This window comes from Diuraphis noxia, unplaced genomic scaffold, assembly GCF_037042655.1.
Source record: "Diuraphis noxia isolate RWA-SAM2 unplaced genomic scaffold, SU_Dnox_SAM2 contig0003, whole genome shotgun sequence".
NCBI lineage: Eukaryota > Metazoa > Arthropoda > Insecta > Hemiptera > Aphididae > Diuraphis > Diuraphis noxia.
The window spans coordinates 82,248,733-82,275,556 of NW_028301713.1; the positions used below are offsets into that span (position 1 = coordinate 82,248,733).

Here is a 26,824-nt window from a genome sequence, read left to right on the forward strand (position 1 = left end):
GCCTCACCGATACTTATAAATTATTCTCTCTGCAGAACGACTGTAATATTTAGCTTTATTTAGTACGAAACGCGTGAAATCAAATGATATTACACAATATCACTCGACGACTTTATACGTCATGATGTTATTATTATTTTTGTAAATCTAGATACGTTTCATAATACATTTAAAATGTTCGTATACTATTCACCTCTGTGACCCTCCACAAAAACGTACAACGAATAAAAGTATAAAATATTATGATTTAATAGTAGATATTTAATACTAAATGTTATTACACACTCACGAACACGTGAATAAAGTTGTACTAGTGCAGAATCGTGTGCTAATAAGAAAAATAATTGTTTGATGAATAAACATGTATATCTACATTGTACAACTGGAATATTTTTTATTGCTCGTATATAAGAAAAACAAACAGAAACAAATAATAATTTATTTTGTGACGGCAATATTATAATACCGTTTGATTGATATTTTATACAATTAAATAGTAGATAGGCTCATCCTATATTATTATTTAATATTTATACGTCACGGTAAAAAAAAAATCAATACCAGAAAAACCTTAAAGGTTATACCAGTACCTAACAAGTAAGTTTCACCTAATATTACAAGTAAATGCCCGAATTTTGAAATTTTACACATTGATCTTGGTAAATTCTATTAGATATACAAATTTGAAATTAATATATTACATTTTATTTGGTTATTGTAGTTTTGAATTTTAATACGAAAAATAGAAGAATATCAGGACAAAACATCTATTACGGTAAAAGCCCAAAGTATAAAAAAGTTTGCGAAAAATCAGAATTATCAGATCTACCACCATAATTATTTCATACACCTTTGAATTTATCGAGATTAATAGATAAAATCCGAATTATTCGTGTTTTTACCTTAAAACGTTTTATATTAATAAACATGATGGTGAATAATAATATATAATATATAATTTTGATTATGTTTCTGGTATAATAATGTATTTTTATTATATACCTACTGCAGGCATTTCCACAGCTTACTTTTAAATCTTCACTAGGTTCGAAAGAGATATGACGGTTTGATATAATATACGAATAAGTAAAAGCTGTAGTATATTGTAATATAATATTTTAATTAATACGCGTCACCTACTCTTTAGAGACACTAATATTAATTAATACTAAATCTAATACGTTGTGCCTACCTATGCGGCTGTGCGATATAGGTATATCTACGTATAGTGTTATTATAAGAGACCTCAATTCATCACGCAAGCTGAATACACGCGGCGGACACATAATCGTCAACTATAATACTATTGTAGAGTCTACTCTATAAGCAAGCCATGTACTCGAAGCCGATTTAAGCGTGTGGATGATTGATAAACTCATATTATGTTCACATACAACACTTTTGATATTCTACATTTTTTAATTTTTTGTTACAATACACTATATATTGTACTACCTAAACAGCGCGTCTCACCGTACATTATTATGTTGTTATCTTACATACGCACACATCGACTATAATAATCACTGTCTCTCCATTATTTGCGCCATACCATTCAACAACATTAAAAACAATTATTATATTTTAATTTTAATTTCGATAGTACATTTGAATGTAAATTATTATACATTAGTAAATGATCGCGATTTTCCATAATCTTAAGTTGAAAAAAAATCGTGTATGACAATAATAACCTATTCAAGTGGTTATAACGGCGATCAATACGATAAGCTCTGTACTATATGTTATATCTGATGATTGCATTTATTGAAAACGCCTTATTTCGCAAACGTCGCTCGCAAAAAGGATTTACGACTCCCGTTTCATCAGTTATCGGTATGACGGTATATATATATGAACGTAGAGCTTTCACATAATTACAAAGTCATGTATAAAATATATATCTGTGGAGCGTGTGTATGTGTGAATGTGTGCGTTGGTGAATTTCCATTTTACGAAAACAGTTGATTGGAAATTTTACGTGAAACTGTGTTATACCTGTAGCTACAATCCTAACGAATACATAGCTTACTGACGTATTTTATCAGATTACGTAGTAGAAAATGAAAATCATATTTAAGTTTTGGTTTTTTTTTTACTTATTTTACAAAACGGTTTTCAGAATGTTACATAATCTATATTTTATTATCTTATTAAATTGTATAAAATAAAAAATTAGATACGTTTAGCGGTAATCGAGGAAAATTTCTGTTTCATGATGGTATTAATATGTATTACTTGTAGGTAATATATTATTGTAAATAATATAAATATTCATATACCATGTAGATTAGTATATAAATATTTATTTAATTGTATAATTATCACAGGCAAGAATGAAATGAAACGATAATAAGCAATACAAGACAAAACAAAAGTTTAACGACTCGCGCCCGGAATAATATCACAACTCGATGACGTGATTAGAAGAGCCTATCTCCCCTCATCACCTCATTAACGATGCAAACAACTAAAAACAACTGAAACTGAAAACGAGAGTAAAAATAGGAGGAACAGAAAAAAAATTAAAAGCTATCTACAATGAGTTCGCAGAAAATGTACCGAAAATGACTATACAACGACGATGTATTAAATATTTAAATACGAATACCCAATTGCTATCGATTTTGTTTATGTTTGGTACACTTTCCAACTAAATAGCTACCCTTTAAATTTATAATTTCATATCCTTGAGTTGGTAATTTTTTTTTCTTTTTCTTTTTGAAAACTTTCTGTAAATAAAAATACACATACTGCAGTAGGTAGTTAACGTCGAATATCAAACCAACATATAGTATTTTAATTTATAATTGTCATTATAATAATAAGTACCTATAGCATATTATTCATATTTTGCAGTGTTCATTAAAGTGAAGTTTATGTAGTTGTGTGGTGAGGGAATGAGGGATTATGCCATGAGTATTGTTTTTGTATAACACATACTCCGAGCGTCAGAATTGTTAATGCTCTTGAGTCATGAATAAGATAAAGATATGAGGGCTTCAATAGTCTTTGAACGTTTGTCTAGAAAGGCCGTAAAACTATATTTTAGTTATATTTTATAATAATTTATTATATACGAGTATGTCACATACTTCACATGATATGTAAGTGACACTGCTAGCACAGTTTTAATTTAGTATAATATTTGATTATATTTCCAGATCAATTCACATCTGAGCAGCTTCAACTGTGTTTGAAATTATTATAAAATTATATTTATGTAAATATTTTATATTTAACAAACATTTTGTGTTCATTTTTAGTTTCTTACTACAATAAAATTATTAATGTCATATCATATTTAAACATGATTAATTGACTAAATATTCAATACACATTTACAAAAGTTGTGATTACAATTGTATAAAGTATTAAAACATGATTTTGATTAAATAAAAATAATGATATTAAGAAATAAGAACAAAATTATGAACACGGCGATTAGTAATACTTCAAAAAGTATAAACTGTTTTCGATATTTTCTAATTGGAAAAATATATAATATAAAAATAAAAATTATAAAATATTATACATTAGTAAGATTTTTTCTTATCCGTTAAAAGGGGCATTTGAGAAAAGATGTCCCTGTAAAAATGTTAAAAAAATATAATCTTGCCTAACCTAGCCAGCTATATGCTATATCCGAAACGAACTTTACATTATTGCTTATTGCTAAATTATCATGCATGTTTTGGCTAGTATGTTATTTAATTTTTTGACTACCGAAATATTTATAAATACTTTTATAACACAATAATAAATATTTAATAACCAGGTAGCCATTAAAAAAGAAAAAAACAAATCACATTCAAAAATTATGTTATTATTGCCGTATTTACGTTTACGTCTCGTGCAACTGTGTAATAATTATATACATATTTTAAAAACTAGCATATTTTACGGATGGTAAATTTTTAAAATTTGATTAAACTTTTTTGTATTATATTGTGATATCGAAAAAATATAAACGATATCTCATAGCCAAAGTTCTCCTTTTTATGTGATGAAAATTTCGTTTCTTAGTTTTTGCATGTGGTTATAACGTCCTCTTAATTAAAAAAGTTAAACCCAATCTTTATCTGATATTTGATCGTAAGACCGTAATAATAACTTAAAATAAATTGATGAGTTATTCCCGATAGCCTACACTTACCACCATTCAGCCTGTATCATATCTGTGTTTGACAAAATGAATAACGATATGTTATAAAATGTTTTGTTGATAATCATAATGAAAATTGTCTTCTGTAATTTATCTTTATAGCAAGATATATTATAATTTATAATACATTATACAGACTGCAGTAATCTGCAATTTTTGTAATTACAGCAACTATAATACATATACACATAAAATGTATCGACTACATTTATTGCACCATAAATTATGACGGACACGTTTTGTTTTGTACATGACAATTTATAAGTAATTATTTTTTCAATATTGGTCAACTTCCAGTAGATACCAAAGTTATACAATACTCTTATAATCGAACCACGTGAGAGGCATTATATTTATATGACAACTTTAATATGATAATTGATTGAATGTATGTCGAAAAGGGAGCTGTATACAATTGTAAGAACATTTAAAACAAATAAAAACTAGCTCACTAGGTCACAAACAAAATGTAATTTTCTTATCATTCACGGTTTTTACCCTTTGCACGTGCATTTTTGCGCATTGTTAATTAAAATACTACATCATAATCCACAGACAGTACATTCAATTATAATAATTGATAACTTAGGTATGTACAAATGTTTAAGCTGCTGAATGCTGATAATAAAGTCGCATGCAAGCAAACGAAATAAGCATGTTTATAATTTAGGTACGTTAAATAGCTTGTAATATGTATATTACGCAGAGGTCAAATTTCAGTTACGAAAACATGTTTTTCTAAGATATATGTATGTATAGAAATAATGCACGCTTTTTAAATCGAAAACTAGACTTGGGTACAAGATAAAGAATATTTAATTTTTTTTAAGCCGAATATTTACAACGCTATGGGTATTTTCTAATTGTTTTAGCAATTTCAAACTTGTTATAGTACTTTGCGTGCAGTTTGGTCGTATTCTTTTTATTATATTTTAAATTAGACACCGATGTTGAATTTTATATACCAGACCGGCAGTGATTAAAACTTTATTTTACAACGATGTAGGTTTTGAGCCCATAATTTGATTACCGTCTCTGGAAAATGCTTTTAATTATGATTGTATTAGAAAAAAATTTACTTATTGATTTTTTATACCATAGAAAGTCGTTGTGTAAGAAAATACCCATTTTTGACAAAATATTAATTGTTTATTTGTTTATGCTTCATTCATTAATTAATACAATTTTAATTATTATTTTTGGTTGAGGAGGATAGTTGAACTCGAAAAACTGTAGCAACTTTTACAAAGCTTTTTATCAATTTTAGTTCATTCACTATAGAATGCTGAAAAAAATAATCATGCACGACATAATATTAAATAAAATAAGATAGTTATCACACGATTTGGTCGACATCACATTCCTAACTTTTACTTAAAAGTTAAAACTTTACTATAACTTATTTGATTAAAGCGTTTTTTAGGCTGCAATACTATAATATTTATTGACGAGGGATAGCTGACGTTGCTACTAAATTAAGACTTTCTTTGGACTGGTAATTTTTTCAGAAATGTTTTTTTTAAGTCAGTCACATAGTCTTCCAAATTCTAGACTTAAAATCTTACAAAATATAAAAAACAGACATTGATAACGTTCCGAATCCCAAAGAGTGGTGACAAACCAGTCACAGTGTCGCAGGAAGATGTCATCATCAACGATGGTCGCGTAGAAGAGTCATTTCGTTTGATGGCCTGTGATTAGTCTTAGAGTATTCATGTGCCATTTGTAAGTAACGAGCTTCGCAGGACCAAAATACGATGAGGAGTGCGTAGACGAGACCAGCCTTTTTTTGGTCAGTGTTATATCACCAAAATATGTTGACATGCCGTCTCCGAAATCTGAGTACATCATTAGTTCAGTTCGGATTGCAGAGAACGCCGCGGGGCAATATGTATTTGCCCGAATTTCTACGGCAGGTCAAAAGTACACACGTTTTGAACAGCTTTTGGTACTTAGCAACTAGGCTGGACCCATCAATGATACATTGATACCCAGAAAATGTGTTCCAGCCCGTCGGAGTAAATCTCCCACGAGGGACGAAACGTGTCAAGCTCGTTTTCCGTGCCTTGTGTTATTGTTTGTTTAGAGTTTATTTTTACGAGCTGTTCGCAATAATTTAAAACAAATAAAGGTCAAATAAATAAGCACAGAGTAAAAACTTGATCTGTTCCAAATTATGTAAGATTTGGAAACCACGATGTACACTGGATTAAATATGTAGATGAACCAGGAAGATGACGTGACATGTGAGGTATGTTCAATGAATCAGGTACAGTCAAGACCACGTTCAATATGTACAAATTGTGATATATTTCTTTGTTCTAATGAATAAAACGATTGTTTTAATATATTTCATGATATAAAATAATATTCTTTGATGTACATTTCTTAGAATTAAAAATAAAATAGTAATCATATGTATAAGATTTTAAATATTTGTTGCTATATTAAATACATATGCATCCTTTGATAAATTAATTGTGTTATTTAGAACCCAATTTTACAATTTAAAAATAATATCTTCCGAAAGTATTTTTTTTTGATTTGTATGGATTGTATGTAAAAAAAAAAATGTGTTAAATGACCAACGGTACATTTTAATACCAGGATCAAAATGTTAAACTGACCAACGGTGCTTCTAAGTAACAAGTACTTAACTCAAATTTGAGCTAATAAAAAGTATGCTTATTTATCAATAGGTCAATTATTATGTTTTTTTGCGGGGAAAAAATGAAAAAATAATTGTATTTCTTAGTCTGGTCAGCAAAGGGTTCACCTTAAACCGAAGACTTGGGGTGACTCACAATAGGGGAGGATACGAGCACGGACTGTGCCCGGTAGTAAGTCACCCTAGCACGTTGCCGGACTACACTTGGTGGCCATTTGTCCGAGAGACGTTCTGCTGAAACGGCGAGCACCCGTCCACACAGTTACGGCGAACTGGACAACGATTCCACCTCAACGATGACGATAGAGATGGTGATTCGTTACGACAACCGTGGCGTAAACATTGGTGCGGAATAAATGGAAGAGATATGAGCTATAGGAACACGGATGTCAGCAACGGATATCCAATTGTTTCAAGGTCCGGTGGCGGTCATTGGATGAAGACTTGACTGAAAAGAGGACTACACCAGGCCGAAAATAACTGAGAGTTAGTACGCGATGCATCGCGTTGCGGTCCGCCAACTTTCCCTAACCTAACCTTCTGGTAATCCTATACATTAGCTTGGTCGATCGTCCGCGACCACTGCGGATTTCTCAGCAACAAATCCCGCTCCACTCGCTCCGTGTCTGCTGCTAGTCTTCGAAGTCCGTCATTAGAGTCATTTCCGTTATTCGGAATTTCCTTATCACCATTGAATACCTATATATTAGACAATATAATATATTGTATGCAATTTTGATTAAAGTAGGCTAAAAACCTGTGTTTAAGAAGCCTTCATAAACTTTAAAAAATATATATATATATTGTATAATTTAGCATTGAGTTTAGTATATTATAATAAACTCAATGCTATCATTACAATTATGTTCAGTATAATTTGTTGTGTGTAGACTATAAATATGTGGACAATTTTGTTGATAAGTTATAATTAAAAAAAAAATGATCAGAAAAATAATTTGAAATTTTCACAAATAATGTAAATTCCAAAAAAATCTATTTTTTTAAACTATATTTTTTTTGTCAAATGACCATCAGATATTTACTATTTAATAATAAGTGCAAAAACATAATTTATTAAGTCGTAAGAGGAGAGGGAGTAATTATATAGATACTAATGTAATTTTTTTCGAATTTTTACACCAAGATTTTCAATTTTAACGATTATAGTGGTCCATATTTCCATACAAATAAATCATATGCAGAGACGAATTTAAGTTGAATCCCAAAGCTTTGGGCTGAAATCAGCATAGACCTGAAATTTTAATAAGATATTTTTTTTTCGTTATTACTTACTGATCCTATACCCTGTATAATCAACTCTTACATTTCTTTCCTAAAAACCGTAGTTGTTTGCGTATGTTTTGTGTATACGCGCTGAAAATTTTGCACACTCAGTAAGTCTTATTCACGCTTATAGTTGGTGGCTCGTCGACGAAGATAACAGTTCGATAGTATCCCCTCCATAACAACCTTCTGAACTCTTCAATCCGTTTTTAATATCCTTTATAATATACAACTTGTATAATACATCATCGAGCTAACGTAACTCACGTAGCTGACGCACACTATAAAAAAAAGTGATACATGCATTGCTATATACGTAAAGCCTAAAGGTAGGTTCATCTTTAAATTTCGTTTTATTGAATGAAAATTGTAATATACCTGTATTATTGAAGTAGGTGTATAGGTGCATAAATATACATACTGTTTTTTTTTTATACAATATACCTACATATAATATACAAAATAAAAATAAATTATATTTTAAAATTTCTATACTCTAGATTTCTGAAACCCATATTTTGTGCTTTTTAGTGAATTAAGTTTAAATATAGTATATTATATAATTACTTATAAAATATGCACTGGTAGAAGATCTATATTTATTAATACTTAACATTTTATAAAAATGATGTATCAAATCGTAAAAATCTAAATTCATCACTAGCTTATTTGAAAAATATATTTTTGAGTCGTCAGTAAGTACCTAACGCGTATATATGTATAATATACTTATCGAACCTAGTCCACAAAAATATAATAATTTTTGTGTGAATGTATGATGATTTCTAGATTAAAACTATAGACGAAACGGCTATTGTCGTCCAACAATACGTCATGATGCCATAGTACAATAACTTACAAATCTCCTCATCTCTTAGCTATAGCTTCCAGAACACTGTCAGGTAATCCTATTAGAAGTTTCAAGACTGTTGCAGGTGCTTATACCTACTTAACATGGAACACATAAACGTAAATAACTTAATATTACTATAGATTGTAAACTCTCAATAAGAACATGATAAAAAAATAAAAATAAACTATATAATCGTAGTCATCGTGTTTTATTGAATGTAACCACCAGACAGAAAATATTCATTATTCAATCTTTTATCCAAAAGACAAGTTCACACGCGTTTTCTTGGGGACTATATAGTCTATATAAGTAGTAGATATATATTATAATATTATCTATGTACTTTTTACCTATATTATGTATTTATGTATATTAAATAGGTATATTATTATTGTTGTTGCGCGGTCATAACAGGATTCGAAGATCGTTTATAAAAAATAAAAAATGTATAATAATATTATCCTACAAGTCTAGACGTTTTAAATGAAATATTGTGTAGTAAAGAGGAAAGAGACTTGCGTAGTCGCGTATTATGCCTAAATAGCACTTCATGATGTTAAAATTTTTTTATTATATCAATAAGTTCGATGACCTTGTATGTCAGAAACACTTTAAAATAAAAAAAAATTGCCTAAATAGCATACATACGACATGCGTTCGACAATAAAAAAATATTAAATACTTATTGAATATAGGTATTACTTTCGTAATACACACACACGTATATTATGTGTTTTTAAATTATAATGCAATAATCATCTGCCATCCAACACCATTATCAATCTTAAAAACCAACAAACCCATGTTTATACAATGTAAAAGAGAGTAGCCAATCATTTAAACTAAATTTTACTTCCATTAACAACAATTAAATCTCACTTCGTCGATTCCACAAAAATATATTTTAAATCCCCTTAAATCCCTTCTCACCACTGATCTTTCAAGTCTCACAGAATCAACATTTCAATGTATAGACTATAGAATTAACGTACTCGCAATTCAGTAGAACCAACAATGTGTTATTAACTTAAATACAGAGTGAATTGAGCTTATGCTAAGAACATAATTTGATTATTTTAAAGCAAGTGACGAGCATTTTTATATTTTAATACTCGACGTTACTCTCAATATATCTTGCTTAAATATTAAAATATCATAAATATAAAACAAGAAAATGCAAGCATTGTTCTTACCTTTAAGTTTGATAATAATTCGATACACTCTAGTATTTAAGTTTATAACACTTAATTGGTCTCATCAACTTAAATTTTATATTATAAGACGCAGATAATTTTTCAACATATATGGGTATAAAGTTCTCTGAATATTTGCATAATATTGTGTTTTTTACATTTTTACTGCATTAATTCATAGTGTATATGGAATTTTTTTGTTGTTTTTTATGGCGTAAACAGCCCTATATTTTCAAAGATTATTTGCATAATTATGGGTACAGATAACTCATGGTTATTTATTAACTTAATTAGTTGACTTTTATAAGTTCCTTATGCGTGACATTTTCGAGTTAATTTTGGAAAAAAGTATAAAAATAAAATTCTATAGCATGGATCCCTGGTACACCTAAATGTATTTTTTATATTATTATAAGCTCAAAGCTTAAATAAATAACATAAAATTCTAAACCCTGCTACTAAACTATTTTTTATGGATTGTGAAATGTCATATTTTAATTTAAAAATACTTTTGATACGTCCCCTACCTTCTTTGGCAGGTAATTAAATATTTTTCATACTAACTTTTTACTGAATGAGGAAAAAATAAATACGCAAGTTATTACTTATTTTGTATTATTATATTTTATTTTTAATTATAATATAAATGTAGTTATGCTATTAAAGTAAAGAATGTTTAGTTGTATGGGGGTGATGCAGTGTAACTTTAAAGTGGATTTTTTTTACTAAAGGCGTTTTTTGAAGTGCATTTCTTATTCAGTTCCAGCAAGGAAGAATTTTTAAAAAAACCTGAGCTAAAATTACAACAATGATCTAAAATGAATGTACCCAATACATTTTATTTAATATTTTACACTGGTTATTACTTATTACCTACTTATTAATTAAGAAAGACGATATAAATATTAAAATATTTCGTCATCTTAAACTATTACGAGAAGAAACTTCATAATATAATATTCATCAAAATAGGATAGATTTATTTGATCGTTGCAAGTTTTCTCGTGTATAGCTGGTGGAAATTAGTCTTTTAAAATAATAACTCTGATATTTAGTTTATAAAATGTATTGTATAAAAGCTTATTAAACTTTTCGATTTAAAATATTTAAACTTAAATTTAAGCGAATGACTACGTTGATTAAACTTTGACCTTAACTATAGCATACAATTTATTATCTTGATTATAATATCAAAGCTACTTAGTGCTATTTAATAAGGAAACAACATGATTTTGATTATTTACTATAAGTAACAAAATATTGTTATGCAGGCACATATGACATAATATATAGGCATACATTATATTATAATATTATAAATTCATACATTATTATTACAGTATTATCAAGACATTCATAATTCATATCGCAACTTCAGACTTCAAAATTATTCATTAATCTTGAGTGAGTTTGACACACTATATTAATTTCGTTATTGAAATATTATCACGTGGCATTACACTTTTACACAATTAATATTTTCAATTATACCTACTATGAATTAGTTTTTTGTGAAAATACATGATAGGTTTAAATAAATGAAAAAAAAAAATTCGCAAGATAGAAGACACAATAAATCAAGAGGAGATGATACGAGGTGGCGAAATGTGTACAATTAATATGCAAGTTTTAAGCCACTGGCAGGGCCGGATTGACCCGCCGAGTTACCGAGTAAAATTCAGTGGGCTGTGACCATTTTAGGACTTTTAAGTCGTGAGGCTGCTGACTGAAAATGTATTGAGTTTAATGTTGACAAAATAGAGTCTAAGTGTTGAACTTGCCAGACCACAATATAATTGTTTTAGGTGTTGATATATTAGTTTGTAAGTGAGCCGATAATGTACAAAAAACTCGATGGGCCAAATTTGTCCAATCCGCTCCTGGCCACTGATAACCTGTACAACGTACTTACAATCAGTTAATGGTTTATCTCTTCCAAAGTTATTTACGTATCATAAGGGTAGTGATGAGGGTGTACTAATTTGAGTCCAGCCCCGAGAGTTTTGTCCTAAACTCTTCAATACATCTAGGTAAAAATGATCCTTAGATGCATTTCAGTTGAATTTCATGATTTTTGGATTAAATTATTCAAACCTGAGATTTATATTTTTACAATATTACTGTGGTAAATTGTAAATTATAATATGATTATTAATTATAGAGCCGGTTTCGGTTACCTAAGTACTCATAATAATTATGATATTATTGTACACGACTAAATACCGAAATTGTTCATACTACGTTTTTGTTATTTACATTTATTATATTTTGTTTTACAGTTATCACATGTCCAGACGAATGTATAGTCGCAAGAGAATTTAATGCAATGTATTGTAAAATTACAATTTGCAATATATATCTGATATAAAATACATGGCGGTGTTTGCGTTCAATAATAAACGACACTCGGTGGACTATTTTTCTTTCTTTCTTTTTTTTAGTACTGCTGCAAAAAAATGTAAAAATGTGTGGAAAATATTATCAGATTTTCATTTTAAATCGTCTTTACGGAAGCCGTATATACATATATATATATATATATATATCGTTATCGAAACTACAGTATAACTAAGAAAACAAAAAAATCATGCACGACGTCGACAGCAATAAATTGTATGGTATTATGTACTCTATACGGCTATCGGTCCACGACGAATTTAAAGCAATATACAATAATAACATCGCATGTCATTTTAACCGGACACAAAAGAATACAGGATGATTCACTAAACATATCCATTGTTTTTTTTTCTTAGTGTGCAAGGCACTAAGACTTGATGATCATTAATTTTAATTTTTTATTTATTATATAAGATAAAATAAAATAAATTAAAAATAAGTAAAATAGTATAGCAAATTATTTCAAATTCAATCATTTGAATACATTCATAACATTATAATATTACACGTCTCATCGTATGAATATGGTAAAAATCTTGAAAATATGGAATATGTTGAAAAAAATTGCAAAAATTGTGTATAAATTATAATATAAAATGACACGGTAAACATATACCAATATTTTTGAAAGCGATTGCTTATAAAGTTATAAATTAGGTATCGTTAATATTATATGGCTTAAAATGTATAATAATTTGACTTTATATTTTTACACCATTGTTGAAAAGTCATAGGTGATAATGAGACAAACTCCATCCACTTAAAATACCAACAAATAATTTGTTTAAATTATAATTGAATAAAATATTTTTTTTCACAAATTTGAATATAATGGTTTATATACATGTTGTTAAAATCTTTTATTTTTTTGTTATACTTCTTGAAATAAACTATAGTTGCCTAGTTGCGTGTCCTCGAAGTATTGTGAATTTATCAAATTCCTCATGAATTATAGAACCTTGAAACTAATTCTTATTTTTAATAAGTTTCTACTCCTGTTATTACTGTATGTAAAAATATTGAGGATTTATTTAATGTTAAGCTCTGATATTGTCTAACCAACCTATCGTTAAAACATCAAAATTCAAATTCAAAATAAACGGGTTCTTTTCAATATAGCTTCAAATATTGTATTTTATTTGTAAGTCCAATAGTCCATAATAGTACCAAGAGTATAAATATAAATTTAAAAAAATATACATATATATTTAAGGACGGATTTTATTTTAATTTTTTAGGGACCTACTGTACAAATTAACGCCATTCCCAAGAACGACTCATTAAATGTTTTGATTGACAGTCAGACTTTGAATTCATACATATATATATATATATATATATATATATGTTTATCTGTTCAAGTTGATATAGAAATGTGCCTTTAGAAATAAAAACAAAGAAATAAAAGAATTGAGATATAATACCTACTACAGGGTTACACTACATAACAAAGCGAAATAATCACCATATCACATTATTCAAGCCAATAATAATATCATGATAGCTTCAAAACTATTAATTAAAAAAAAAAACTTTGTAAGTCAATAAACGATTATAACTAGGTTGAGTTAAATGAAAAATGAATTAAAAATTTTAATTTTTAATAATTTAATAAATACAATATACGATTTTTTTTATAAACTAAGTCTAGTAGAGGTTTTAAAAAAGTGTATAAAACATCCTTTGATGCCATGCAGTACCCTTTCTGATATATTATGATTTATGGGTGGCGTTTACGTTACAAATATTTACTGCAGCAGTTTTCGTGTTAAAATAAAATCGAGAAAAACAAGAAAACGTTTTACATTCTTAATTATTTCTCGCTTGTTTATACGCATTTTGGCCCTCAATAAAACAATATATATACATATATCTGAGTGTACATTGAAAGACTGAAATAGAAACCCGTCGAAACACGATTATTCGTCGTCGTCATGAAACGCGCATTACGACGATTTTCCACTTTCCGCGTTGGCCGATTTACGATAGTTATTAATTTATGTTGTCGCCATGAGGTCATAATATGTACCTACCACAATTCTATATAGTTACTCAAAAAATGAAAAAATATACAAAACAAAATAGTATAAAATATAGTTATACAAAATATTGTAATCTATAAATAATATTTATTCTGTATTCTTATTAATCACAAATCCAAATTGACATTCTTCAAAATTATATCATGAAATTAATTGTATGTGATTTCAACGACAGACACATATGAAAAAGTCATCTCTAGTATTATGTATATCTATCTACTTTTGTAGTATTCGTAAAAAAAACCATTAAAACTAAAGTTACACAAATTTTGCGTGATTTAACATACAACTTTATGTTTGTTCAATTCAATTCTTGGGTTTGGCGTATGAAACTTTTTTTTACTAAGATCAACCACTAAAATATTCCTACCTAGTTAATTTTCGATTTAATATAAAAAAAGAAATATCGTTCATTTTTTTTCACAATAACATATCCGAATAAAAAAATAAAAAATATTATTAGATGAATCATAATTAAAATATAGATATATGTATATAGGTATATTAGTCTATATTGATCAATAAATTCACGAGTTTTTAGAGATTGTTTATTTAACTTTTTTAATATCAAACTGTAAGTATATACAAATAATAAAACTCAGTCAGCAGTGGCTTAAGATTTCTGACACGAATTGACAATTATAAAAATATACAGATTCTTTTTTCATAAACAGCTATTATAATAACTGTTAAATCACACGCGTATAATGAGTTTTTTGTGCTTTAATTTTTAATTTTGTATAGTATGATATAATTTAATTAAAAATATAACACAGCATCAGGTCATGAAAAAAGAAAATAATACATAACCAGTGGTGGTTAAACACCTGAACATCATCCCTTTCGACAACACTACTAACGTCATTTCTATTGCCCTATCAGAGAAACGGGCCGTGACCTATAAGCTTCTATAAAAATAATACAGCTACAATGTACATTTTTATAAACGAAAAAAATATACCGAAAAACGTCAGAAAATCTAATAAATTATTCGGTCGGAACGCTATTTTGGTCATTATTCGTAACGGCTGTTGGATTTCGTTTCCGTTTTTATCAAATCTATTTGACGAATATCGATTTCTCAATTGACAATAAGTCTCTATTTCTCTCCTTTTCTCTTCCCCTCTCACTCACTATTTCAACTTAATAGACGGAACATGTAATCCCAGGCCCCGATTTTTAAAATTTGCCATAATAAACGTGCTTTCAGTAATTGGAAACCGATCAGCTAAATAAATATACCTATAATGTGGGATTACCCATATACTCGGTTTATTTTAATATATTATATCAATATTTCGTTATTATATAAGTATTGTATATTACTGTTAAATATCGTAGAACATTTAATACGTCGAATCACGATCATGAATTAAATGTTAGGGGTGTGCTTTTACTTTTTTAGGGTCAATATATTTATACAATCGTTGAAATAAATTTTATTATTATTATAAATATTATCATGATTCTTGTCTGATATTTCCCTATAAATGTTTGGCTATGAGTAATTAATAATTATTATAACTGTTTTAATGTGTGGTATATTGCTATTTTTTCTTTTATTACTTTTTTTACATTCATGGTTTATTCGTTGCACATAATAATCATAAAATAATTTGAGGATTATTGATTTAAGTTAGTATTATCTACTAACCGTATTATTACGTTTCATTTTTTATCAAATAAAATCCATATGATAAGGTGTCTAACTTTTTTACTGGCTAGCAGCATTTTTCACTACGGTAGGCCGTAAGCAATATAGTCTCCATTATAGTAGACACTAGATTTAGATAAAGGCATAGCTATGAATCATCGGTAACATCTAAATTCTATGCACCTGTATAACTTTTGCTTCTAACTGATCTAGGGCGTCATAAAGTGTAAGCATTTTTTTTTTTCGAAAATGTTAACCAGTAAGCTTAACTGAGGTTAAATTAAAAATTAACTTATCAAATTAAAATAAACTTAATGCCTTCTAAGTTCATTATTTTTTTCCTGTACATTTATATTATATATATGTAAATATTGAATGTTGTATTATCTTATAATTTTATATACTAAAACGATTTTTAATACCGATGACTGAACCGTTTTTACAGTAGGTGAATTATATACGTATTGCCATTTAAATTTTGTGGCTTCTCGTGTACCTAACTATTAAGTAACAATAATAATAATCGATCCTATTATCACGTGTGTGAGTGATCTTGCGACAGAACAGAAAATGTATCGGTCGAAGTCACCACAAAGCGAGATCACGTTACCCACATAAAGCGAAAACCGGGAAGAGCTACTAGATAACATATTATAATAATATATAATATCAAAGACGTATATATATATAAGCTATATTGGTATAACCGGCAGTCGAATGACGTCAGTAAACACTAACTCACGTACCTACCACGGTAGTGATGCCTATTTATTTGTATTATATCTATATAGAGTATAAGATATTGTACAGTAGAGCTAAATAATATATAACACAATAATACTTATACCTATTTCTATGCCTATATATAATATATACACTTAGTAACGCATATTATGTACAGCGGTATATATTTATTTATATACATATAGTCATATACAGGTCGCTCGGTCGCTTCATTGTTCAACTTTTTTTTTATCATTGTTTTTTTTTACACGTTTCTACGATCGTGATTATTATTACTTTTTTTTTATCACCATCCAACTCCATTCGTTTCCATGCGGTTTTCTATTTATTTTTTTATCGTATCATTACTATAATATAATATTATATACACTGCTGCTCACGTTCACGGTTGCACGCACCAGCTGATCGTCGCGATCCCGTATTGTGACCTATTATAATGATAATAATAAAATGTATACCGTCAGTCGATGCTGTTTCTGCTCATGCATCTGGGACCCAACCGCCACCGTATTACGACCAATAATGTAACGGCACTGTACACAATGTCGTACAAAATCTGCAGAATTGAAGTAGATATTACGTGATTATGAATGTATAGAAACATTTTATCTGAGGTAACGTTGCATGTTAAACAATTTGGGAGGACGATCGTCGTCTTTTTTGCAGCGATTCGCGACTTCGTGATTTGCAGTTAATACTTCATAATAGTATACTTCTATAGGCCAATTACATACCTAAATCATATTAATTGATATTATTATATATTATTTTGATAGAACTGCCCTAATGTTATCCCGTATCATACACATCCATTGTTAATTTGCTTCTAGGAAAATTAAACTATTCATTTTTTTTTTTTATCAAAGTATAAAGTATATTATATTATACTTCTTTTGTCAGCAAAATTTTCAGCTCAATTATTGTACTACGTATATTAAAATAAAATAACATATAAATTTACAAAATCCTTGTAGAGTAAACAGTATAATTTAATACACTGTGCTATGTAAAATGTATGTTCACATATTATGCTCAATATATTGAAACGCGTGGTGATGACATAGATGTAGTATACTATTAAGGTGCTTTTTTTGGTGGAAGAGGGCGTTTACGTAAATTCATAATTATAATAATAATAATAATTTATTGTTAAGAGGAAAATTTACAATAAGTAAGAACGCCCTTTAAGGCAAATAGTACATACGTATAAAGTAAATGCATATAACATAAAGTAATAAATATACATAATAATTTCGATACATATAGGTACATATTAAATTGAAACATATTTGAACGATAAATTTTCAACATATAATTACAATAAGCAAAAGATTACTAAGAATGTTTTTCAGGATAAAAAAAAAGTTAAAGGTTCTAATGTCATTTGATATGGCAATAGTCATAATGACTAGGTATAGTTTTGTTTTTTTGGTGGAACATAAAAGGTATTTGTTGATCAGAGAGCATGGTGTGGTACGTTTAGTGGAATTTTTTCTAAAAGCTTGGGACAAACAATATTATCTTATTTAACAATTTATAAAGGAAATAAATATTATTATTAAACCACCTATTCACTAGAGATGGAAGATTATGTTGTTTACCTAATTCAATTGATGGGAAGTTAATTTTTCGAAACTTGTCACGCATCATATGAAGAAAGCGTTTCAGTATTATCTCGATATTAATAACAAGGCCAGATTGATAAGGACTCCGTTTAATTGAACCATATTTAACTAATGAACATTATTAAGTTTTCAAACAAGTTGGATCCTTAAATTCTCTACAGTTCCGTTTTATAAAGTCAAACATATACGTGTTGTTTTATTGCACACGAGTGTAATATTTTCATTAAACGTTAAGTCACTAGATACAATTATACTAAGATCTTTTATATGAGTTCTGAGCCTATCAGTTCCAATAAAATAATTAAAAGTAATAGATTTTTTACATTTAGTGAAAGTTATTTGAGAACATTTTGAAATATTAATATGTAATGAATTATTTTAACACCAATTTTTAAATTTCATAAAATCATTTTGTAAATTATAACATCGATAGAATTAATAGATAAGTATAATTTTAAGTCATTCGCAAATACTAGAAATTGACAATTGGTAAATACGTATTGAAGATCATTAATAAATATATTAAATAAGATTGGGGATAAATGGCTGACCTGGGGTACTCCTGAAGTGACATCAATTATGTCAAATTATTTATTTTAAACTTTTTTTTTTCTTTTTGTGAGATAAGACCTAAACTATGATGACATTGGATCAGTTACTCCCAGATGTGCTAGTTTCGAATGCTTTTCTAAGATCTGTGTACACAGCATCTATTCGCCCTTTTCCTTATACTGTGAATACTAGATCGGTGTAAAAGATTAAAAAGTTCGTTTTTGTTGATTTATTATTATAAACACCATGTTGCATGTTAGATAGTACAATATTTAATGAAGATGTAATTTTCGGTCCAAACAGTTTCTCGAATATTTTAGACAACACGTTTAGTCAAGAGAGTGGTCAATAATGTTAAATATAATATTTGTTTCCTGATTTAAAAATTGGATAGATGTAACTTATTTTTCAACATGACGGAAAATTACCGATAGACAAAGATAAATAAAAAATAAAATGTATTGGCCTGGTAAAACCGTAATTAAAGTTTAAGAGAAGACTAGATGGAAATAAATCTGGTCTACTTTTTATGTTGGGTTTAAGAAAAGAAATTTCATTAAAAACTTCAGATATAGATATGTGGCAGTGTCAGGATGATAGATTAACTGAATAACCAGTAACGGATGGTATATGTGTTATTGAATTTATTGAGTTTGAGGACGAGTAAGCGATGCAAATGAGAATTTAATATTTCATTTAAAATAATAAATTTTTTTTTATTGTTACTAATTATTAATTAGTAGTTACTATAATATACTAAACTGTTGTTTAATTTTAGGAATAAACAAAAATAATGAGCAAAGGTTAACGAAAAGAGAGAAAAGTGCTTTAATGAGAGCAGGAAGAACAAACTAAGATCACAATTTATTTATTTATAAACATTTTTAGTTAAAAGCCCTACAGAAGCATCCCAGCTTCTCTTATAGCTCTACTATACCGTACCTTAGGGACTTATATTGCTCAAGACCGGGTCCACTTTATTATTGTGAAATAAAAAAAAGTAAACAGCTGTCTGGTAATATATAAATGAAACCATTTTGATCGGCTAGGTGAACGAAGAAAACCTACGAATGAAAAAAGACGCTCAATATGGGAGCCGAAGAAGAAAAGTGTAGTATTAAAATGTGTTTTTAGGTTTCTTTTTTAATTATTATCGAACTATTTATATACAATTATTTAAAAGAGCATATGGAAATCTAATGGTCTCTGGTATAAAAGTGTATGATTAAAAAAAAAAAATAAAACATGAAGCTTATAGCATATGCTATAATATAACTTTGTCATCGTTGATTTATTACCCTTAAAAAAAAAGAAGTTAAGTTAAGTATGTATATTAATTTTAAAATTAAAAATACATCTGTTGAATTCAAATTATTTAGTTAAATTTAATATAACCTAATTTATACACTTTTTACTAGACAATAAATATGAATTTCTCAAAATAACTAAAAACATATTTTATATTTCATAAGATCTAAAAGCTTCTGATGAAATGCCTAAATTTAATTTTAAAAGTGCACTATAAACAACTATCTATTTAATATAATAAACTTTATATGTAGCTAATTTATTAGTAAATCAAATTAACCAATGCAAGAACTTCTCTGTTTACGTTACTGATATCTTTTAAAAATAAAACAGTTAACATTTTAAATAGTGAAACTCTTAATTTATTCCGGAAAGGCCAATACAAAATATCAATTCCGCCAATAAATTTTTGTGCAGCTATAAATGTTTAGATTATTTTTGTGTAAGTAACATAATTCTATAATATGATATTTTATCAACCATTATTAAAAAGATAATATACCTACCTACCTATTATTTGAACATTTTTAACTATTAAATTATATTGTTATGGGATTGTTTGGTTTTAACTTTTAAAGTTTTAACTTATCGGTCCAAAATGAAAATGGTTTAAATATTATACATATTGACTTAATTTAATGGTTAAGTAATTGGGTTTTTATCCAAACATTTTCGGTTTAAGTAGTGAATGTTGAAGTTCCTATGCTGAAAAGCCTCAAATCTCTGTCTTTTTCCTAAGTCATTGTTTATTACTTTTATCACTCTAACAACCTAACGCTATAATTGAAACAGATGGTATAATAAACAATTTTGAGAAAAACAAAAGCATTGAATAAATACGAAAATATTTATTTGAACTAATTATTCTAAATATAATCAAGCTTAATGTTTAATAATATAAGCTAACAATTGAAATTTAGTTAATGTAGGTAAATATCAAAAATTACTAAATACTATTTAATACAGTTCAATTTTGTTAAATTTCCAATTAAAGTCTGAATCGATAAAATATTTTATTATTTTACTACTGAATTAATCGCAAGTCAAAATAAATATAAATATTGACTTTTAAAATGTGTACATAAGATTTTTTGATAGAATTTAATTCAGTATAGTTACGACGTCAATTCATTCTTACACATTATTGTTACATGAAAAAAATACTTTACTAAATTCAAATACGAATTCATTTTCATTTAGGTATTTATACATTACGTATTTTAAAAACTTGTCAATATTGTGTCAAATGAAATATAAGAAATGTTTGTTAACTATAGAGACATTGTAAATTATTATTTAATACATTATATTGTATCGTTATTGAATAATATTACACAATATGGTAACTATATAATATACTATATTAACTATTAATCAATTTTTTTTGTAAGACTTTGAGAAACATGGCCAAATGGAAATGCAGTTTACATTGAATGCATAGTGTACTTTTCATAAGGTTTTTCAAATTTTCAAATTTAGTTTAGCGGTAGTGATGAATTTAATGATATTGGAGGTTGTCTGAGGTGTTTGTGTAATATTTCAGCTACTTAATCGAGAAATTTGAAGATTATTTTGGTGTCAAGATATATTCGGCGATCGGCAAATATGTGTTTGACGGTGACTTGGATGCGGGAAGCTGCAATTAAATTTTTATTTGTTATTGTTATTACAATATCATTAAACATTTTGGGCGTCACTTGGAACTACATAGGACGTTTTTATTCAGAAAATCCTTGACTGTTTCTAAGTGACTGCGATTGATGCTTTTAAAATATGCATTTCTTCTTCTGGGTCATCCACTGTATGCAATAATTTTTTCAGCACATAAACTGAATTGTAATATTTAAATGATATATGATATATTTGTATACAATTCTACATATTAACCAAAACTCAACCATTAATCTGTCAATTAACAAGTGAAATGTGAAACTGTGTAATACAATAAATTAACAAACATTTTAAGGATTTTTAGAGTCTTAACGTCTTACACATTAACGATAGTATTTATATGTTATTATTTTATAGATTTTCTAATATGACTATAACATAATAACTTTGTATTTTGTATACTATCCTATCTATCCTATATGACTATATACTAACATGATATCGGTTATGGTAATCACAATTTTTTCATGATATGTAATTTTTTTCTACTTTCGATATAGTATTTAAAAATAAAAACTAAATTCACAGACACATAGAAAAAATTGAAACAACGATTTTGATTTATGATGGTTGTAACTTAAAAAAAAATATATATATACATTGTACAAAAACAGTATATCATTATATTATTATATATAGACTTATACTGCGTGCGTTTTAAATATCGTGTTTCCGACTCTAGTGTGGAAAATCATTGGGTCGTTATAAATTATTATCATACGCGGTAATGAAGTCGACATTGATTAATGTTTTGTATGGTTTTTTGTTCGTCTGTACCGTTGTATATTCGCAGCTCACTTATGACTTAATTCAACGATTGCGACGGAACTTTACAGTTCATTATATTATGTAGGTAGTATGGCAGTGCGATATTAAAATTATTATTTTTGCGTTTGAAACTGTTTTCTAATTAAAAATAGACGATTGTCACTGTATTCGTGAATTAATTGTTTTTCTGACTATAAAACTATGATATACTAATATCCAAACATATTGGGAAATAAGAAATTGATTATTTCATGATTGCAATATGTATCAATAGGTTGAAACAATAAGCCAATCGAAGAAATTTATGGAAACAGTTTTAAACAGCTTGAAACACTTCCTACAAAAAAAACTAAAAAAAACTAGAGTGGACAAAAAAGATCTATATTGTCGTGTATATAAGGTAGACACTATTATAATATAATTTATTCTTTAACATGATAAATAATACGATGATTTGAAAATAAAAAACTACCAACACAGCTACATCAAATTTCGTGTGTTTAATTGTGAGTTAATAAAATAATAAAATATCTAAATGTACTGTTTTTTTTTCAATATATATTACAAAATTCAAAATTACATTTCGGATGATATTTTCCAATTTAATGTTCCAATGATAAGACGTGTCCTTTTGAATGGGGAATTAAATCATATTACAATATATATTTAAACATATTTAAAAGTATATATAAATGTTTTTGAATTTAAAAAAAAATGGTTTACAACAAGTAATAAAAAATATACTATTTTTGTTTGTTTTAATTAAATAGCTACGACGTTTTTAATTGCGATAGTTATATTATATATAGTCTGGCTCGAATTGTCTCTGTAAATTTAACTACCTATAAACAATATCGAACGTAATGTTACATTGGCGCTTGCGAGAACATATTGAAAAATACCTGTAAATTAAAAAAATATATTTAATTTAATTTTAATTTAAATAAAAATTTAATTTATTTCAAGTGTATTATTATAATTTATAATTGTATTTATTTTTTAACGAGCAGTGTGATGCAATTTTATAAATTTATAATTTGCAAATAATATTCTATTCAATTTAAAAGCACAAATACAGAATCAAATTGTGAATCATACTTTTTTTAAATTTCCCTTATCGTTGATAAATTTGCAAAACTTACGAGTATATTATACTGGATTTAATAATACACATAACACTTGATAATATTAACATTACAGTGAATATTTTAGCTGATTATGTTTTATTTATATTTTATATTTGTTTACGCTTATGACGGTGAAATATTCCACTATTTGTGTTGGTAAATAATATTAGTCTCCTTAGGAATCGGAATTATTTTGATATTTTCTTACATTGTAATTTTTGTTTATAGTTTTGCATTATGTTTTATTTAATATAAATATGTTTACCCTTTATGACTACATTATTATGTATGTATTTGTTAGTAGGATTGAAAAATGTATAGGAATGTACATAAGCTATAAGTTTACAATACTTATAACTCACTAATTTATTTTGGAAAAATTATAGTATATATTTTTAAGTTTTGATAAATTATGCAGATTCTTGTCAAATGTATAATAATTTGAATGTGTACAACAAAAAATACACACAAAACATAACTTAACTCAGTATTAATAATTCTAATTTCTTTCAAATCATTTATTAACATTTTCAGTCTCGGTTATAGCTGGCATACCTGATAAAATTTATTGCGATACTTCATCGTATTATAAAATATATATATATTAAAAATGAAATGTTATTATTTTTCTCTAATTTTTAAACTTGAGCAATTATAATTTCATCGTTGTACAATATTCACGATTAATTATAATATCAAATCAATTTTATATATTTTCAAATATGTAATTATGTAGCTGAAGTGGCAATCAATTAAGACTATCAACTATTATATTATATTTAAATTAACGATTTTTGTTGGATACACTATAGATTATATTATATATATATATTTCGTCGACAAAATCTTATGTTGAATATAACTCAGAGTATTGTCCTGTAATAAACGATTTCATGCAGTGTAACTTGTACAGAAGGCTTATGTTTTTGCGAGTACTTAATTTCAATTTTAATGTCACGACCATTTAGCTAGGACATTATAATGTATAATAATCACGTCTAATTAAGAGTTAAAATAACTCATTATCAATACTGCCGTTGACGTCGTCACGCAATAACAAGGTGGCGCGACAGCAAAGTTGTTCACTAAACGAGCAATGAATTCCCTCGAGATAAAAATACTATTTACGTAATTATTACTTCTTATTGATCGAAAAAATATCAGCTACCCAGTAAAATAAAAAAATATCCATCTCATAAAACCCAATACAACACATAATTAAAACACATTTTCAATTCAATGTCAAGACTAACCTTTAAGTTTTTCTTTTTTATCTCTGCCAAGACCAAAAGATCGTTTTTAAACATTGTGTATTTATTTTTAATTATACCAATATCATTTGTTGCTTGTACAATATAAAATATAATGAATCAAAAAGAAAGTTTAATAACATAGATATTCTGTGTTATTTAAATTAACGTTATAATATTATATACATAATTTATTTTTAATTTAGTACATTATATTAAGATTAAATAATAATGAATCTTAATGTTAAATTATTGTAAAACGTGTACACTATTTGATTGCTGTGTATTTGTTCCTTTGTTGATAAGGAGAAATATACATGAATAAACTATTATACAGCATAGGGAATGGGTATATAATAAGTTATTATTACAGTAGTGCTTAAAATACTAAATCAATACTGTATTAAAATTTAAAATATATGTTGGTATAGTATTTTTTTGAAATCTTTTTTTTTTTATTGTTTGTAAAGGTTCTTTCCATATCGATATATTTTATTTTAGAAAAACACACAAAAACATTTTTCTGCTATACTTCAATAACATCGTTCATTAGTACCGATACTTTCTGTTTTAATTGAATTTAAATGTGAAATATATAACATTTAATACTTATTTTAAGGTTATTATTTCGAAAACGGGCTGCCCGGTTGGAATATTTTGATATGGATCCTATATAGGTTATTAAAATACATATACTAGCCGCCTCAATTAAAAAATTTTCCCGACCCAGGACCGCCGAAGGTAACGAGATATTGTATAATTTTGATACGTGTTTTTTTTTCACTAACACTTCGTGTGCGGTGATCAGGACCGGAAGAGAGATTCATATCAAAGCCGTGTGTGGCGGCGTCACGTAACGACATTGGTCTCTTTGACACAGCAGGTCGCCGCGCAAAGGCTTCCCGCAAGACACGATCTGCTGCCGAGAAGCTCTTTATAGGTACATTATATTACTTTGATAATGTATACTGTATACGGTCCGGAAATGCTTCGTAGTACACGTGCGCGTATAATGATTCTGATATAGTAAGCAAATATCTACATTGTAATGAAAAAATGTTATATCATAATACCTGCAGGGAGTGCAAAATACATCGAATTTTGATACTTAAATACTTCTTAACTTAAAATTGTTTACGGAATAGTTGACGATTAAAAAAAAAAAAAATGGGTTTGTAAGTATTACTAATGACTAGGGCACAAGAAGACTTGATGCATTTGAATATTTTATTTTGCACAATCACAAACAATAGCTAAGTATGATACAAATACATTTCATACTTTCACAAAGCTAATTTTTAAATTTGATTGTGCATATAAATGCATATTTTGCGTTTTTTTTTTCGGCATATTTTATATTTTTATACGCTATTTTATATTTTTTACTTTTTGAGACTAGTACTTAAATTGATTTTTTCCACTGTGACATTTGTATTTCAAGCAATGCAGTCAAAATGTTAGGATAAAAATTTTTTTTTTTTTAATTTTTGTCGTAGAATATGGTTTTTGAGTGTGCACGG

At 27.4% G+C, this 26,824-nt stretch overlaps 1 long non-coding RNA gene across 1 annotated transcript in view; it reads right to left on the reverse strand.

Annotated features, from left to right (window-relative positions):
- Positions 1 to 26,824, reverse strand: part of LOC149057882 (uncharacterized) — a 335,001-nt gene that overhangs the window by 146,242 nt on the left and 161,935 nt on the right. The gene's annotated exons all lie outside the window — the stretch shown is intronic.